The following is a 6,000-nucleotide window of genomic DNA, read 5'->3' on the forward strand; positions in this document are numbered from 1 at the left end:
TGTTCTAATTGTTGCAGAAATCAACAATGGTATTTTTTATTTCAACTGCTTGGCTCAAGTTGAGAGTGAAAGAGGCGCTGACACAACTCAGGTCAGCCTGCCAGTTGGAGAAAGTCCATAAGTGCCTGAGGGTGGGAGCCAAATATAGATCCTAAAGTTTGTTATTTGTACACAGAAAGATAATAACCTGCAGAGTTGCAACCATTCAGTGTAGTAAAGGCATTGATTTAGTTATTTGGCTTTATGGGATGTTGGGAACTGCAGTCAACCCCTGTTGCTTCAGAGTGACTCCGTATTTTAATGTTTATTTTTCAAGGTGTACAATCACAGCAAAATATTCATTGCATGGTCCCACTCTCTGTGTAGTGCATGCAAATACTCCATTTCCCCGTATTTCTAGTGTATGACTCTTGTGCCCTTGGTGAAAATGACTTCATGCATCAGTTATAACAGCACTTCACATCTGTATGCAACCCATTTTTAATATTGAGATACCTCAGACTTAGATGAGGAACAGTTGAATTACCATTCCACACTTAACACTCCCAGCAACATTGTATTTCAATCACAGGTGGGGGGAGAAAAAAGAAATGGCCCCAGACGTGATGCCTGCCCAGCCCACTTTTTACACATGAGAGAAATCTAATTGTGCTGCCCCTCTCTACTTCTGCATGGATTAAAGATGCAATGAATAAGGACCGGGCAGCGGAGACAGGTACAGAGGAGAATAAAATAGAGCAGAGGAACTATTGTCTTCAAAGTGAGTATTTTCAGAATATTCGGAGAGTACAGTAGGTCAATAATCCATTACATCATGTCAAAAGTATCATAACAGACAAAGCGTGAATCACACCCCTGGGAGTGGCTCTTCATGGCGTCTGCTGCTGGTAATATTGAAAACCAGTTTGAAGTGCGGCACTCTTACTGCAATGAGACATATTTCTGACAGTTGTGAGCTCTAAAAGCGTACTCAGCTTAAAGTGCAGGTTATACTTATATACTTTTATAGAGTTTCTGTTCCGCCTATGGCCTATGCACATTCAACATTGTGGTGTCAACATGTGCACACAATTTAGCACGTTGTATTCTTTCTTTTCTTGTTTATTTTTTTCACAGTTTCAAAGCCAATGCCACGATGGTATGAGAGCTTCAGACAAACTGTGCAACACTAATTTGACTGATTTCATTTCAGTTATTGATAAGGCAATGCTCAGCTGTTATTTTGTGGATGGATGATGGCAGGAGGTGCAAGTTCCTTCAAGAGATCTGATAAAAGTCCACTGAGAGTCATCCCTCTAAAATAACCAAACGAACGAATGAGCTCAGAAAATGTCTCCCTAGGCAAAAGAACTAAGACAGAAAACACAAGTAAAGACCTGTCATTGCTTGTTATAAGACAACAATATGCCTGAGGGCAATGCTGATGAATGGTCTGTCTCATCTTTTTTTTTTTTTTTTTTTTTTTTTTTGCTATGCCTATAAAATGTAATTTGCCAACATGTTATATGTATCTCCTGGTTCTCTCATCCAACAACGACTATAGCGGAAGAAATGCAGACCAGAATAATACAATGTGTTTCTCAAATTTCATGTTCAATATTCCATCAATCTAAAATTAGATTATTGCACCGGAAAAAATGTTGTTGTACCAAAGGTTCAGGACCAAAAATGTATTAGTTTGATTAAAGCTCACAACTCTTGTAGCAACTGCAGTGGCCAGACAATCTCAAATATACATACAGGGAAGAGTGTGTTACACATGTAGTCTGTGTGCTTAAAAACTAATTATTGGAAACAGAAGACAAACAAGGCCACTGCACAATCTTGGTGCTAATGTGAAATGGGAATTATTTGTTGTGACATCAACAGATACAGAGTGTACATATGAGTCTGATTTCAGGATATTGAACTAAGTTTTTCTGAAAATTAGACTTTCCTAAATCCTGGGCCTAGTTTTCTTTTTATCTCTAAGGGCTGAAATGTCAATTTCGGACGACAAAGTATGGAATGTAAAGGTAGAAAAATCAATCCCTTAATAAAGTTATATAAGGCTTTTGAGAAAGACCAGACCTTTTTTTTCCCGAGAGGCAATTACTTTGTAAAAGCAGTCAGACAACACGAGTCAGTGCAGAAACAGAAGGCTGAGATACCAATAATGAACAAGCGGAGCACATTCTGTCAACTTTATGCACCCAAGGTACCACGGAACCAAATCCTGAGATCAGAAATCAATGGAGAGAATTGACTCAACCGAAACAAATTAACAGCACATTGCCCTGTTTATAAACTTGATAAACTAGTTTTAGTCTTGATAAACAGACAACCTGTAGCTTTTCTGCAATGGCTTCTTCTCCAATGCTGTGATTAGTTTAAGGGTGTAACGGTGCACAAAAGTCACAGTTCAGTGCAAGTGTCGGAGACAGACAGAATCCTTTTTCTGGGGACTGAGGTAGAATTTTGCCAATTACCTTGGTAAACTATTTTCATTATGAAAGTAGATAACATATCAAGTCACAATAGGCTCAATAAATGTAATAATCAATTAAAACTTGTGCATTAGGAGGAGTATTTCAATAAGTTCCACCTTGGCTATACTTAAACATTCGAAGCACCCAAACATTTATCATCATTACCGGAACATCTGGTAGATGCCGAAGAATGTGCGTTAGCATGTTGGATGTGTTTGCATGCACATACCCAACAACGGTGGAGCAACGTTCTCTCAATACACAACTGTCTCTACTTTGCTGTTGTAGCTGACTGGGTTCCCACAGACCAGCATTCAGCTCGGGCATTTCATTTGCAGTTGCCATGGCATGACCGACTCGCACGCCAATCAGCTTGCTGTGCTAAACTCAGCATATTTTGCAAACGGCGTACATATGTCAGGGCAACAACAACGACGAGAATCCAGAAGGAATTCTCGACTTTAGTTCCCCATTACTTGCATTAATCTACAAACTATGTAATCTGTGAGCGGCTGCATGCACCGGGCCCTCGTACCTTGATGTAAGGCTGGGTGATATGGCCACAATCTTCTATCAAGCTTTAGGTTATTTATTATCTTGATAATGATATAAATATCACGATATAGCATGTTTCTGATAATTCAACAACTAGTCCACATGGTTATGAATACTCTTGGGTGAATGAAATACTCGACATATGGAAAGTACTAGGTATCTTCTCATTTCAATAAGAAAATTGAGTTAGTGTGGGATCATTACTATCAATTCTGACAACGATCTCAATATCTCGATGTTTGATTTCATTACCATATATTTCCATTTAACGAAGATAAATTATCAGCGCCCAGCCCTACAGTGACAGTTTGGTTGTAATACACTTGCACACAACCAGAGTTTCAGATTTTAAACCTTAGCTCAAACTACAATACGTATTATTAAGTCTTCTGTGTGCTTCTATACTTTTAAAGTCACTTACAGTATGAATGCTGAGGCAAAAGTTGGAATAAAGCATCTCTAAAAATGATATATATAGTTTTCCATGATACTCACAATAATATCAATAGCTGATGATCATTGTTGAGATTAAAGATAGGGCCAACAATATGGCTCGGGGGCCCAATGCTCATTCATTTCAATAACCACATTTTTGCTGACTGAGCTTAGAAGCAACACTGAACTATTCACATCATGTTGCCAACTTTATATAAATATCGATAATACATATAGCTTTGAAAAACTGGTCTTAACATTAATGCTTCAAGCTAGCTTCTATTCATTGCCCAGTTCAACAGTAGACATCAGTATACCAGAGTTTGTTGATTTTCCATTCGGTTTTCTCATTTCTCTGTTCAACATGTTTTCTGAACTGTGACAGCCATGGCCTTTGCTGTTATCTCACGTAAATCAGATAGACACAAACAGCACATGTGACATTTCTGAAATATCTCTTAAGTGGTTGTGTTGGTCTGAAAAACCTTCAATAGTGGGTGCACTTTGCAGTTGCACTGCAGTTGAGATAGTGTATGTCTCATTTCTGGTCAGTCTTCCATCTGATTGATTTTGACGGACTGAATATTTTTGCACATATGTTCTAAATCCTTTAATCTTTTTTTTTTTTTTTTTTAATCTAAAGTGCTGGTCAAAATAATGAAATAGCTTTTCTTACATGTCTTTATACTTGGAACTTGGAGTGGGTGGCAGAGCAGTGTGAACATGTGACAACTAGATAATGAAGGCATCTTTGGTTTTTCCCCGAGGAATTAAATTTCACTCTATGATGCCTTGATCTGCTTCAAGAACCTCACAGGACAAACAAGTTGATTTGGCAGTACTGCAATTTACTTTAGTTTGCTAATATCCACCGTCTTGTTCTCTGCTGTATCTCTGAAGCCAGATGAGCTTCGCGAGTAGGGCCGACATGAGCAAGATATGGAACCACAAAATCGTAAACAAGGTGGAGATGAACTACAACGGTGTGAGCAGGGTTGCTTTCTTTAATTTTATTTCTTTGTTTATTTAATTATTTTCTTTGTTTTATCTGTTAGTTCCGTTGCTGGTGAAGATATATTTAAAATAAATCCTCAGGTAGCCTCAACATTTCTCCTACACATCCCCATACCTCTTTTGAACAATTTTCACAAGCTCCGTGGGGAGCCAAAATGTACACTCTAAAGACAAAGTGTTTGAAATGCTTATGATTAGACTACAATAACATTCCAAGTGCCTATGCAAATCAAACCACAGCCTGGTCTTCCCATTAGTGTACATTTAGAAATAAGAATGTAGGCTATAAATAGCAACATATGCATCGTTCTATGGTGTTGAATTGGCTGTCACACTGCTAGCCTTCATACAAGCAATTCTCTTTCTCACTATAGAAGCCTTACACTGCTCCTTATCATAGAGGTGTCATGCTGCAACAGCTTTGTTGATGTTTTTAATGCATTGTTGCTTTTTTGTACAGTGCATTGTTAACCTGTCTACGGAAGAACATTCCCAATTACTACTACCCAACGGTGCAAGCTGCAACGCTGCACAACCAATTAGGCACCAAGAATGTGAAGTGTGCTTCAGTGAGGAATGTTCAGCTAAGGAACCTCCATCTCTAAGCTTCACCCTTTACTCAGTCAGTCAGTAAGAGATATAATAATATAATAATAATAATAATAATAATACAAGCATCATACTTGCAGAATTATGGCCATTATTCACTTATGCTTTCCTCTACTTGCTGTTATCTAATGTGAGATGAGGACACAAGTGTTCCTTTTTATCAAAACAAAAAACGGTTACAAAATGTTCAATAATCAAATCAAATAAATTACAGTGATTAATAAAACAAATTTGCCCAAACGAATGAACAAATAGACTGTAGCCTGTAACACATGAAGTAACAGTGTGTCCTTCTACACACAACAAACAGTGTTATCCGTCTGAGAATAATTAATTTTAATTAATGTTGATGCATAATTAATGTGAGATTACTATTCCTTATTTCATGGGCTATTTGGGATTTTTGGGGTCATATATAGCCTCTACTATAAATACTGATTTAAACGTTGATTACCATGGCAACGGAAAAAGTTTTGAAGCATCCGGGTCAGCCTTAAAAAAACGCCTATTTGCACTGTCTTGGATGAAAAACACCATAAATCAAAGTGTCAAACACTAATCAAAGGTTGAGCATGTTTACATCAAAACAGTTCTTGAGAAAATAATTATTACATTTTGAAATTCCAATGAAAATCAGTAGACTTAGATGGAAATGAATCATTGCTACATGCACAATTTGGCCAACAGAAATATTAAAATCAATTAAAATCAATCGTTGTCTTAACCCGAGGCTAGCTTCGTCAAATTTACTGTCTGAAAGAGCAGAAGTGTTACAATGTCAGAGGTTCCAGAGACCTTGAGATACGATGAATAACCTTACTTCTGCTTCACACTGGTTTTACCCAATAAAAGACTTAAAGGCTATAATGGAGCCAAGAAGATGCTTGCCATGACAACACAGCAAGGCCATAGACCTGTG

This window comes from Anoplopoma fimbria, chromosome 1 (assembly GCF_027596085.1).
Source record: "Anoplopoma fimbria isolate UVic2021 breed Golden Eagle Sablefish chromosome 1, Afim_UVic_2022, whole genome shotgun sequence".
Lineage (NCBI taxonomy): Eukaryota > Metazoa > Chordata > Actinopteri > Perciformes > Anoplopomatidae > Anoplopoma > Anoplopoma fimbria.